The 14,200-nt window shown below is 35.5% G+C and overlaps 1 protein-coding gene across 1 annotated transcript in view; it reads left to right on the top strand.

Annotated features, from left to right (window-relative positions):
- Positions 1-14,200, top strand: part of LOC115942618 (protein eyes shut homolog) — a 515,538-nt gene that overhangs the window by 119,760 nt on the left and 381,578 nt on the right. The window lies entirely within an intron of this gene.

Below are 14,200 nucleotides of genomic sequence, written 5' to 3'. Positions count from 1 at the left end.
ATGCGGGACTCGATCCCAGGACCCTGGGATCATGACCTGAGCTGAAGGCAGTCGCTTAACCAACTGAGCCACCCAGGCGCCCCTAAATCAATTTCAATTGATTTCATCTGTTTTGTTAAGGTGTCTCTGTAGATGTCTATTTTCTGTCCTAGGATCATAGCTATGGATATGAATAAATTTGGATAGATAGAGATGTGAAAATTGAAACCAATCCTCACACACATGTATGTCACCCTTTTGCCTACAGTGCCATTCACTGCTTGTGGATTAAAATGAAGAATGGATGCTTTGTATAATAGTGTTTCTGTAGATTAACATCAGGTGTAGTAACTAAGAAAGAAAGCAACAGACAGTAACAGCTAATAATTACCATTTCACACTTGGTACATACCATGCTAAGCTATTTTCATACATTTTCTCTTTCAGTCCTTGTGCCAACCCTGTAAGTCAGATAATATTAGTCAAAGTTATTTTCATCTCTCAGTTATAGAAATCCACTCAATAAATAATAGCTAACATTTACTGGATGCTTAGTATGTGTTAGGCATTACTCTTTTTTTTTTTTTTTTAACTCAAGTTAGTTAACATATAGTGTAGTATTTGTTTCAGGAATAAAATAGTAATTCATCACTTACATATAACACCCAGTGCTCATCCCAACAAGTGCCCTCCTTAATGCCCATCACCTATTTAGCCCATCCCCCCACCAACCCTCAGTTTGTTCTCTATAGTCAAGAGTTTCTTATGGTTTGCCTCCCTCTCTGTTTTTATCTTCTTTTATTTTTCCTTCCCTTGCCCTATGTTCATCTGTTTTGTTTCCTAATTCCACATAGGAGTGAAATCATATGATATTTGTCTTCCTGTGACTGACCTGTTTTGCTTAGCATAATACAATCTAGTTTCATCCACACTGTTGCAAATGGAAAGATTTCATTCTTTTTGATGGCTGAGTAATAGTCCATTGTATATATGTACCACGTCTTCTTTATTTATTCATCAGTCGATGGGCATCTGGGATCTTCGTATAATTTGCTGCAAATTTGCTTCGTTGATTGTGCTGCAATAAACACTGGGGTGCATGTGCCCCTTCAAATCAGCATTTTTGTATCCTTTGGATAAATAGCTAGTAGTGCAATTGCGGGGTCATAAGGTAGGTCTATTTTTAACTTTTTAAAAAAGATTTATTTATTTTTAGACAAAGAGAGAGCAGGGGGATGGACAGAGGCAGAGGGAAAGAAGCAGACTCCCTGGGCTCAGTCTCATGACCCTGAGATCATGACCTGAGCCCAAATCAAGACTTGGATGCTTAACTGATGGAACCTCCCAGGCGCCCCTGTTTTTAATGTTTTGAGGAACCTCCATACTTTTTTCCAGAGTGTGACTGCACCAGTTTGCGTTCCCACCAACAGTGCAAAAGTTTCCTCTTTCTCTGTATATTTGCCAACATCTGTTGTTTTCTGAGTTGTTAATTTTAGCCATTCTGACAGGTATAAAGTGGTATTTCATTGTGGTTTTGATTTGTATTTCTCTGAAGATGAGTGATGTTGAACATCTTTTCATGTGTCTATTAGCCATTTGTATGTCTTCTTTGGAGAAATGTCTTTTCATGTCTTCTGCCTATTTCTTAACTGGATTATTTATTTTTTGATTGTAAATTTTGATGAGTTCTTTATAGATTCTGGATAGTAGCCCTTTATCCAATCTGTCATTTGCAAATATCTTCTCCCATTCCAAGGGCTGCCTTTTAGTTTTTTGATTGTTTCCTTGGCCATGCAGAAGCTTTTTATCTTGAGGAGGTCCTAATAGTTCATTTTTGCTTTTGTTTCCCTTGCCTCTGAAGACAACGCCTAATAAGAAGTTGCTTTGGCCAAGGTCAGAGAGGTTGTTGCCTGTGTTCTCCTCTAGGATTCTGATGGTTTCCTGTCTCACATTTAGGTCTTTCATCTATTTTGAATTTATTTTTGTGTATGGTGTAAGAAAGTGGTCCAATTTCATTCTTCTGCATGTGGCTATTCAGTTTTCCCAACACCATTTGTTGAAGAGACTGTCTTTTTTCCATTGAATATTCTTTCCTCCTTTGTCAAAGATTACTTGACCATATAGTTGTGGCTCAATTTCTGGGTTTTCTATTCTATTCCATTGATCTATGTGTCTGTTTTGGTGCTAGTACCAAACTGTCTTAATGATTACAGCTTTGTAATACAGCTTGAAGTCTGGGATTGTGATGCCTCCCACTTTGCTTTTTTTCTCAACATCACTTTGGCTATTTGGGGTCTTTTCTGGTTCCATACAAATTTTAGGATTATTTGTTCTAGTTCTATGAGAAATGCTCGTGTTATTTTGATTGGAATTGCATTTAAAGTGTAGATTACTTTGGCTAGTATAGACATTTTAACAATATTTGTTTTTGCGATCCATGAGCATGGAGGTTTTTTTTATATTTAAATTCAATTAATTAACATATAGTGTATTATTGGTTTCAGAAGTAGAGTTCAGTGATTCATCAGTCTTATATAACACCCAGTGCTCATTACATCACATGCCCTCCTTAATATCCATCACCCAGTTACCCCATTCCCCCACTCCCATCCCCTCCAGCAATCCTCAGTTTGTTTCCTATGACTAAGAGTGTCTTATGGTTTGTCTCCCTCTCTGATTTCATCTTGCTTTATTTTTCCCTCCTTTCCCCTGTGATCCTCTGTTTTGTTTCTTAAATTCCACATATGAGTGAGATCATAATCATTGTTTTTCTGATTGACTTATTTCACTTAGCATAATACCCTTTAGTTGCAAATGGCATACATATCATTGCAAATGGCAAGATTTCTTTTTTTTGGATGGCTGAGTAGTAGAGCATGGAATGTTTTTCCATTTTTGGAGGTCTTCTTCAGTTTCTTTCATAAGTGTTCTATAATTTTCAGCATACAGATCTTTTACTTCTTTGGTTAGGTTTATTCCTAGGTATCTTAGGGGGTTTGGTGCAATTGTAAATGGGATCAGTTCATGGATTCTCTTCCTGCTGCTTCATTATTGGTGTACAGAAATGCAACAGATTTCTGTACATAGATTTTATATCCTGCGACTTTGCTCAATTCATGTATCAGTTCTAGCAGTTTTTGGTGGAGTCCTTCAGGTTTTCTACGTAGAGTAGCATGTTGTCTGTGAAGAGTGAAAGTTTAACTTCTTCCTTGCTAATTTGGATGTCTTTTATTTCTTTTTGTTGTCTTATTGCTGAGGCTAGGACCTCCAGTTCTATGTTGAACAACAGTGATGAGAGTGGACATCCCTGTCGTGTTCCTGACCTTTGGGGAAAAGCTCTCAGTTTTTCCCCCAGTGAGGATATTAGCTGTGGGTCTTTCATACATGATGTTGAAGTATGTTCCTTCAATCCCTACTTTTTGAGGGTTTTTATGAAGAAAGGATGCTGTATTTTGTCAAATGTTTTTTCTGCATCTATTGAGAGGATCATATGGTTCTTATCCTTTCTTTTATTAATGTGGTGTATCATGTTGATTGATTTATAGATATTGAACCACCCTGCAGCCCATGAGTAAATCCCACTTGATCATGGTGAATAAGCCTTTTAATGTTGTTGGACTCAATTAGCTAGTATGTTGTTGAGAATTTTTGCATCCATGTTCACCAAGGATATTGGTCTCTATTTATCCTTTTTAGTGGGGTCTTTGTCTGGTTTTGAGATCGAGGTAAGGCTGGCCTCCAAGAAAGAGTTTGGAAGTTTTGCTTCCATTTCTATTTGGGAACAGCTTCAGAAGTATAGGTATTAATTCTTCTTTAAATGTTTGATAGAAGGATGCCTGGGTGGCTCAGTCGGTTAAGCGTCTGCCTTTGGCTCAGGTCATGATACCAGGGTCCTGGGATCGAGCCCCGCATCAGGCTCCCTGCTCGACAGGCAGCCTGCTTCTCCCTCTTCCCCTGCTTGTGCTCTCTCTCTCTCTCACTATCTCTCTCTCAAATAAATAAATAAATGTTTGATAGAAGTCCCCTGGGAAGCCATCTGGCCCTAGACTCTTCTTTTTGGAGATTTTTGATAACTGATTCAGTTTCTTTTCTGGTTATGGGTCTGTTCAGGTCTTCTATTTCTTCCTGTTTCAGTTTTGGTAGTTTATATGTTTCTAGGAATTTATCCATTTCTTCCAGATTGCTCAATTTGTTGACATATAATTGTTCATAATAGTCTCTTATAATTGTTTGTGTTTCTGGAGTGTTGGTTGTGATCAATCCTCTTTCATTTGTGATTTTATTTATTTGGGCCCTTTCTCTTTTCTTTTTGATAAGGCTGGCTAGGGGGTTATCAGTTTTGTTAATTCTTTCAAAGAACCAGCTCCTAGTTTCGTTGATCTATTCTACTGTTACTGGGTTTTTTTATTTCTATATCATTTATTTCTGATCTAATCTTAATTACTTCCCTTCTGCTGGTTTTAGTCAGCTGTTCTTTTCCCAACTCCTTTAGGTGGAAGGTCAGTTTGTGTATTTGAGACTTTTCTTGCTTCTTGAGGAAGGCCTGTATTGCTATATACTTCCCTCTTAGGACCGCTTTTGCTGTGTCCCAAAGGTTTTGGACTGTTGTGTTTTCATTTTAATTTGCTTCCATGTATTTTTTTTTTAATTTCTTCTTTACATTCCTGGTTAACCCATTCATTCTTTAGTAGGATGTTCTTTAATATCCATGTATTTGTGGTCTTTCCAGATTTTTTCTTGTGGTTGACTTCAAGTTTCGTAGTGTTGTGGTCTCAAAATATGCATGATATGATGTCAGTCTTTTTGTACTGGTTGAGGCCTATTTTGTGACCCAGTATGTGATCTATTCTGGAGGGTGTTCCATGTGTACTAGAAAAGAATGTCTATTCTGCTGCTTTAGGATGAAATGCTCTGAATGTATCTGTTAAGTCCCTCTGGTCCAGTATGCCATTCCAAACCATTGTTTCCTTGTTGATGTTCTGCTTAGATGATCTATCCATTGCTGTAAGTGGGGTGTTAAAGTCCCCTACTATTACTGTATTATTATCCATGAGTTTCTTTTAGTTTGTTATATATTTGGGTGCTCCCAAGTTGGGGTCATAAATATTTACAATTGTTAGATCTTCTTGTTGGATAAATCCCTTTATTATGATATAGTGCCCTTCTTTATCTCTTATTACAGTCTTTGGCTTAAAATCTAGTTTGTCTAAGTATAGCGACTCCAGCTTTCTTTTGACCTCCATTAACAAAATAGATGGTTTTCCACCCCTTCACTTTCAATCTGAAGATGTTTTTGGGTCTAAAATGAGTCTCTTATAAGCAGCATATTGATAAGTCTTGTTTTTTTATCCATTCTGATAACCTGTGTCTTCTTTTCAGAGCACTAAGTCCATTTACATTCAGAGTAATTACTGATAGCTATGAATTTAGTGCCATTGTATTACCTGTAAAGTCACTGTTCCTGTAGATTCTTTGTTCCTTTCTTGTCTTTGTTGCTTTTTTGGTCTTTCTTTCCCACTCAAAGGGTACCCTTTAATATTTCTTGCAGAGCTAGTTTAGTGTTCAAAACTCCTTTAGTTTTTGCTTGTCTTAGAAACTCTTTCTCTCTCTTGTTTTGAATAATAGCCTTGCTGAATATAGTATTCTTAACTGCATATTTTTCCCATTTAGCACATTGAATATATCATGCCAGTTTATTTTGAAGTAAATACTATTCTATCCCCATAATTCAGAGAAAATGGACACAGAGTATTTAATTAATTTGTCTCTGGTTACTCAGCCAGTAAGTTTTGGAATTGAGATTTGAGTCCAAGATCTTAAAACTAACCTTCCTATTTGATCTAAGTAAACATAAGCAAAGATAGAAAAATTTCATTATGAAATATAAAGGTGGCATTTCATAGAGCCCCAGAATGGGAATGCAGAGCTGTTCCCAGAAAGTAACTAGAACTAAGAACAAAAGCACTGTGTGTAGTTCCTCTGATGGAGTCATGTTTCATTCTTCTCACCATCTTTTAGCTGACAGTGGCTTTTGAATCAACATTGTAGAATCCTTCCCCCATGGAGAGACTGAATCTTTCTTGGATGGAACCTAGGTAAAAGACACGTGACCAAAGTGACCACCCCTAATCCAGTCACTCTGGCCAAAAGTATGTTGTGCCAGCCTGGCTGCTGAAGGAGATCATAAAACAGCTGCCCAAGGGGCACCTGGGTGGCTCAGTCAGTTAAGTGTCTGCCTTCGGCTCAGGTCATGATCCCAGCGTCCTGGGATCGAACGCTGTATGGGGCTCTCTGCTCAGCGGAGAGCCTGCTTCTCCCTTTCCCACTCCCCGGTGTGTTCCCTCTCTCGCTGTCTCTCCCTCTGTCAAATAAATAAATAAAATCTTAAAAAAAAAAACACTACCCAAGAAGGAGGAATTTGGGTGGGCTGGGAATAGACCACAAAATGTGTAAACTGCATCTATTAATATCCCCATCTTACAGATGAAGAAACTGAGATACAAAGAAAGTAATTTGCCTAGATTATGCAGTGATGGGCAAAGCCAGAGCTCAAATCAAGCTGTATTTGATGCCAAAAATTGTTTTTTAACCACCATACATTTCTATTTTTAAATCTCCCTTAAAAAAAATAAAAAACGGTACGTGCATTGAGACAATGCCATCTACATTGACATTGTAATAAATTTAGTTTATTAAATGATCTGACTTGTAGGTTTATACCGAGAAATAATTTCATTTCTTCCAGCACCAACTTTTAAGAAATTTCTACCAGATTTCTCTTCCCCTTATTTTGTGACAATCTGGATATTTCCCAAAGCTTTCCAGTCACTTGCAGGTGTTAAAAAGTCTAATCTAATTTAACTAACTAATCCCCTTTCATTTCCAAACCCAATTTGAAGCTGTCCACACCCTTCTGTCCCTCCCTTTGATACCCTCCTTTCTAAAACTAGAGTCTTCTGGGTCAAATCAGGGGTAGAAGGAATCAGGAAAAGCACCAAAAGTCTTAATCCTTAGTAGATGCTAATTATAATTCTGTGCTGGCAGCAAGTGCATTCTGACATCGCAGGTACATCCATGGCATGTACTACCTAGATATGTTTAATACTGCTCTTTAAAAGGGAAGGTGATTATTACCCATTGTCTGCAGTTTAGAGACTTCAATAAGAAATTTGAGAAAAGAGGAAAAGTCCTCGTGTAAATGCTGTTATATTATCACAGAGATGGAAAAGAATCCAATATCTAGGAATGATGGTATTTCTTCCTACAGTTAGTTCTTTTCAAACTTTTATACTGGTTTATTAGTGGCAGAAGAGATTTAACTCTACCCAAAAGGATTCTAAAGACAAAGCTTAATTCCAAAGATCTTGAGAGTCTTTTGTCTCTTTTATCTTAAAAGTCACATGCTCTTTACACTCTGCAACATATGCATTGTGATATAAAGAGTAATTGAAATCATTCTCCAGGAACTTTCATGTTTCTCCTGTGGCTGCAAGCAAATCTGACATGCTGATGCAGATTCCTGGGAATACATCCATTTGAGAAGCATAGGTTTACTGAAAAAGGCAGTAGCTTGGGAGTGAAAGATGTGGAATTGAGCTGTGTGAATTTTTCTAAACAGGAGCGACTATTTGCAGTATGGGTTTTCATAGTGATTAAACCAGTTATAACTCTTATGAGCAGTTGAGAGCACATATTCATATAGAAATGTAAAATATATTAATGAGTATTTGGTAAATTCCAACAGGCTTTTACCATTAGCATAATTTTGTGTTGTACAATTAAGTTACAGTTACATCTATAATTTTGGATAACATTCACTGGTTAACAATAAAGTGACAAAAGCTCAAAAAAAAAAAAAAAAGTGGAATTGAGTCACAGCCCAGCCCTTAATTAGTTACGTAGCATTAGGGAAATCATGACTCTTTTGACCAATAGTTTCTCTGTCTTCGAAATGGCAGAGTTAGAATGAATTGAGAGCCCGTTTTAGCTCTAAAATTTATTGACACCTAGATGAGTGTCTCCTGTGAAACCTCTTGGGTTCTGCTTAGCCATTGCTGTGGACTTTGGATTTAGGGGAAGCCTATGAAAACTGCTTCAGCAGCAGGATGCCTCTTCACTTTGCCAGAACAGCTCGCTAGTCAGGCTCTTTTCTTACTTTGCTCCCCAGTTGTTACAGGATGAGTTCCCCCAAGCAGCAGAATCCTTGCCAGAGATTATAAAGCAGGATTTTATTAAGGAAGCACACTTGAGATCAACACAGGTGGGAAAAGGAAGGCAGCAAGATTTGACAGCAAGAGTTCCACAGCGTCTGCCACACCGATATATCTCTCTTTATACCCTCTTAGATTCAATAATGAAATATCCTAGCTTTTTCCAGTCTAGGAATTCTAAAGTTGTTTTCTTTTGTGTGTTTTCTTTGACATCACTCACAAACAGGATGATTTCCGAAAAACAATGGGCTTTGGGAGCAAGGAAGTTTTTTGGAGTTTTAGAGTATATCTTGAAGTCTATATTCTCACTTATGTTTTTATTTCTAATTAAGAGACTTTGTTTCTTTCACAGAGTGAGGGAATGTGGTTTTTTTGTTTGGTTGGTTTTGCATATGATTTCCTGAGATTTTTCTCATCAACACCCAGGGGTTTCACTTATCTGGCTCTATTACAGACTTCTTTTCCAAAAGATCAGTGCTTGATTCTTCTTCCAGATACATTTCTTTACCTGACACAGATTGCCCCTCATGGTCTGATACCTGCTTATTTATCTGGTTTTATTTTCCTCCACCTTCCTGCCATCCAATACTATAATCCAATTATACTAAGGTCCTTGTAGTTCTTCAACATTCCATGTCCTCTCTCATGTCACATCCCATTCCCTCTGATGTTCCTTCTATGTGGAATACAAATTGCTAACCTGGTTAACTACTTTTCTTCCTTAAAGACTTGGATCAATTGTTATTTTTTCTGGGAAGTCATGTTTTTATCATCACATCCCAATCAGTTTTTGGCTTCTCATTCTACTTTCCCATAGTATTGTGTGCCTTTCTTTATTGTATTTACTGTCTTGTATTTTCATGGTATACTTTCTGTTCATCCTAGAGGGTAAAATATTGAGGAAAGTGACCATTTTTGTTTTTATCTTTCTTACTCAGGCATTTAGCATGGTACGTGGAATATAGAAGGAAATCAGATTTTGTTGTTTAATTTAAAGAGAACTATTTAAAAGAAAAATAACTAAATAACCATTAAGCTATTTAGGCATCTTAGGTAAATATCATGGTATTTAGGAAAAAAAGGAAAAAAATTAAAAATTGCTTCCCTCTATAACAAATTAAAGACTCAATCCCTGACTTTTTACCAACCCAACTAGTTCTGAATTTGAATACTTTTCAGATTTTTATATTCATTTCAATCTGTGCCCTGAATATTCAGGCAGACCTCCTAACTTTGGTTTGTTGAAGAACTCCTCATAACACTTACATTTATTCTTCTCTCCTTTTGTAGATAAAGTCTAAAATATTTAGACTACAATATTTACAAATATGCTTGAAATAAAACTAACAAGTATTTCCTAGGATTCTTCCTTATGGCTATCATAGGATTTTAAACATAGCAACACAAGAGCTAGACAAAATATTTTTGGTGTACCTTTAAACCTTTGAACATAAATAGAATTCCTAGCCTGAAAAAATTGAAAATAACCCTCAGGGTGATGGGTATCAAGGAGGGCACCTGTGATGAGCAGTGGGAGTTGTATATAATTTAGTGATTCATCACTAAATTCCATACCTGAAACTAACATTACACTGTATCTTAACTAACTGGAACTAATATCACACTGTTATCTTAACTAATTTAAAAAAAAGAAAGAAAGAAAATAACCTTAATTTTCATAAATATTTCATGAATATTTTTTGCTCTTAAAAAATTTAAGCAGCTGAACTAAATTTTGAGCTCAGTCTAATTGAATATCATAAACCACTGAAGATTATCCTCTAGAGCTTTCTGTAGTTGAATTCAGAAGAAAGAAAATGAAATGACTTGCAATCTTTTGAAGAAAATGGAAGTCTGAAATCATTATGTAAATTTTCTAAAAATTTTTGAGAAATTTTACTTTTTATTTCTATTTTATTGGCATAATTATACACATGTATCACATGCATATCAAATGGCACATTACTCCAGAGTTAAGGTCTTACTAGTTAACTTTGTTGCTAATACTCTTTCATTGTTCAAATACTGAATTCCTTTACATGAATGTGAATCCCATAGATATACTCTAACCACATATACCTCATTCTGCAATTCTGTTTGGCAATTATGTTTAGAAGGTCTGAGTATCAAATCTAATCACATCTTTTCATGATATGCATATGAGTTTCTATGATATTTTATCATATTTACTTAACACATTTTTCATTTATGTAAATGCTAGCATGTATTCAGTGTATGCATAAGCCAGAATATCTGGAAATATGTCTTGTGGCGTGTGTGCTTCCATGCAGAGCTATGTAGTTATATTTCTTTGTACTAAAGTAAAAGAAAGATGGAAAATGGTGACTATAGCTAGATACACTTTAATGACACCACAAAATAGCTACTAAAGTTTTCTGTTGTCTGAGCTTTTTAGTAACAGTGCTTTTAACGTTTTCACAAATTTCTGACACCTTGTTTAAGAGGGAATCTAAAAGCCCTATCTGCTGTGGATTCCTTTGTGCAGTATATCTGACGTTTTCTTGGCATAAAATGCAAAAGAGCCATTAAAATTAGTTCCCTTACTCAAAATAGTATATGTAGTATCAAAACTGTGTTCTGGAACGAACCTGTACACAGTTAATGTTTTGGGGAAATGGAAAGAATGAAAACAAAAGGAAAAGAAGGCAAAAAATCTAGGAGTGTTTTTTCAATGTGAGATTTCTTTCTTACACAATGAGTTTATATATTTTTGTATTTCCTTACTAGATAAAAACTTGAAAACTATACGCATTTTCATGTTAAATTGACTTATAATTCACTTTTTGTAGAGGTGATAAAAAGGCATTATTATGAATATCCAAAAAGATTACTGTGCAATCACTTGAAAATAGCCAACATTGAAAATTGCTAAAAATGATGAATGGATGACTCTGGACACAGTTAGAGTTTGTGAAATCAACCATACCATTGTTCAGATGTTTGAACATATGTTCAAAAGCCCAAAGCATATCTATGTAGAATTGTTCCCTATTGTAAAGCAATGTTCCCTTCATTTCAAACCCATTTGTATTAATAAAAAAATATGTAATCCACATATATCAGGTGAATTAAATTTAGATCATTTGAAATGCCCTACGCCCTCTAATGTTTCACCATTTATATATTTTAAGGCATAAACAGCCCACATCAGTGCTCCATAAATCTCTGGATTAGAGTGTTATGCTTTTGCTTTTTCACTCAAAGTCAGAAACTTTGACCCTAATTGTGACCCTCTTGGATAAACTCTGTTTACTCTATTCATATATAGGTTTTCATCACATTAAAAAATATATTCACTTATATTAATTTACAAATATACTTATCTGGTCTTACACATATCATGCTGATCCATTTTCTATTCTGATCCATCCTGTTCCACATCACTATTCACATTGTTTGAAATTACATATTTGCAATCCCTTCTAGTTAGGATTATTTCCATCTATCTTTAGAGTCTAGTTAGTTTTGCTCTTATTTACCCTCCTAAAATTATATGACATTTTCAAATTTCAGAGGGTACTCCTCTCCAATGCAAACACGTTCTGCACAGCACATTTCACAAAAATAATCCTTGTCTGCATAGTTGTGATGGAGTAAATAACATAAAGTCATCCTCATTTTAGGGAAGAAAATAATGTCCTCCAGGCCCAGATATACCATATTAATTGTTAAGTCCTTCTCTCTATGATCATTTCTTGTCTGTCACTATGAATTGTTACACTGATTAGACTATCTTAGGTTTAAAGTGATCTTTGCTGTCTCTAGAGATTTCTGTCCCCGTCACGTGGTTTATATAAAATAAGCTGATCTTTATCTAGTGCATTTATGTAAGCATACATTACATGGGTCCAAAGACAAAGGCCTTTGACCTTTCAATAAACACACCGTCTAGACCTAAGTTTAGGTGATTTGTATGTCAGCACCTTTGGACAAATTGCTCAACCTGCTGCAAGTACAAAATTTTACCAGAGCATTCACATATATCTGCAATCATAGGGTTCCCAGATAAAATACAGTAATGTTTAAATTTCAGAAAAATAATGAATAACTTTTTAGTATAAGTTGTCCCAAATATTTCATTGGACATACTATTCTAAAAAAGTAATTGGTTATTTATGTGAAATTCAAATTTGAATGGATGTCCTGCATTTTATTTGATAAATCTGGCAACACTGCAATCATTTCAAGGAGAGTATGCCTTAAAAACTTAGCTTAGCTTATAAGAGCTGGAAGGAACTTTAGAAATGATTCAAGTCAGGGGTCAGCAAACTTTTTCTGTAAAGGGCCAGATAGTAAATATTTTAGACTTAGTGGGCCACATACAGTCTCTTTCATATATTTTTTTAAACAACTCTTTAAAGATAGAACAAATCACTCATAGCTCACAAGTTATACAAAAGCAGGCTGTGGACTGAATTTGGCCCAGAGACACGCTTTGCCAAGTCCTGGTTCAGGTCATCACCTCTAATTTTACACTTGAGCCTCAAATGCTTTGCTAAATCAAGAATTGGCATTTGTAGAATCTTTCCTTGATCTGCCTTACAAGTTTGGATCAACATGAGTTGTTGTTAAGAAAAATTCTGGCTCTAAGTTTCTATATTCTCACAAACCACTAGCTGAAAATGCTTTCTGATGTTTGTCCAAATATGAAAATCAATCTTATCCATATAGTGTTTCTGAAATTCATACATGCTCCCTTTTGGTGCAAGGTTTGCTTATCCAGTCTTCTCTCCCCCCCCCCCACCTTACTTTTTCACACACACAAAATTGGACCTTAACTAGCTCTGAACAGACTTGAAAAATCCCTAAACCTAAAGTAATTGAAAAAGTACTGGATTCTAATTCAGTGGTTATCTTCAGCTAAGTCATTAAGAACTTTCCCAAACATGACATAAGTATTCATTTTTTAAATGTGTATTAGGTGTTCCCTGTGTACCAATATATGAGTTTCTGAATGTAAAAATTTTAAAAATATATATTGTCTATTCAGGATCCCTTTCTTTTCACCATCCCCATTTGGCCAGTACTAGTTTGTCTTTATTCTAATCTCTTAGCCTATGAATTCTTAGATGTATATTCAAAATTAGATACTGATCTTAGGCTGACTGCACAACTTTTCCAACAACATTTAAGTACTCTCAATAGCAGTTATCCTCTACTCTTTTGATTTTGCATATATATTCTACTTCAGGTAAATCTTTTCCCTTCCTTCTGCATCTTCCCAGGAAATGTGATTTAGGCTGAGGAGAGCTACTTAGGCACACCAGGTTCACTGACTATGCTTGATAAATGAACAGAGGCATCAAAAATTACTTAATAACCTTTGTAAGATTTATTATTGTTGTTAGTGTTGATTTTGGTGTTGATGTTTTACTTCCTTGTCTAAACCTACAAGTGTGAACTCCTCTAAACTAAAAAGTAACTCTTACTATATTAAATCAAATTTAACTTAAATTTTCTATTTATAGCACACTTTCTACTCTCTCCAGTTTTAAATATGTTCCCCCTGAAGAATTACAATCAAAACAAGCATCATGTTTCCCTAGTTATCTCTTAGTACTACTTTGAGTTGTTATCTATCCAATCATAAAGACGGATAGGTAGGTAACTTTAAATATGTGTGTACATGTATGTGTGTGTGTGTGTGTGTATATATACATACATATATATATATATATACACGTGTATTTTTTATTTATTTTTTATTTTTTAAAGATTTTATTTATTTGAGAGAGAGAGAGCAGAGGAAGAGGGAAAGAGAGAATCTCAAGCAGACTCCATGCAGAGCACAGAGCAATCTCACGACCCTGAGATCATGAACTGAGCTGAAATCAAGAGTCAGACACTTAACCAGCTGAGCCACCCAGGTGCACCTGCATGTGTATTTTTTTCTTTTTTTTTTAATTTTTGTATTGTTATGTTAATCACCATACATTACATCATTAGTTTTTGATGTAGTGTTCCATGTTTCATTGTTTGTGCATAACACC

The sequence above is a fragment of the Leptonychotes weddellii genome, chromosome 8 (genome assembly GCF_054177405.1).
Source record: "Leptonychotes weddellii isolate Sample4059 chromosome 8, ASM5417740v2, whole genome shotgun sequence".
Classification (NCBI taxonomy): Eukaryota; Metazoa; Chordata; class Mammalia; order Carnivora; family Phocidae; genus Leptonychotes; species Leptonychotes weddellii.
This window is presented reverse-complemented; position numbering and strand designations above follow the sequence as displayed.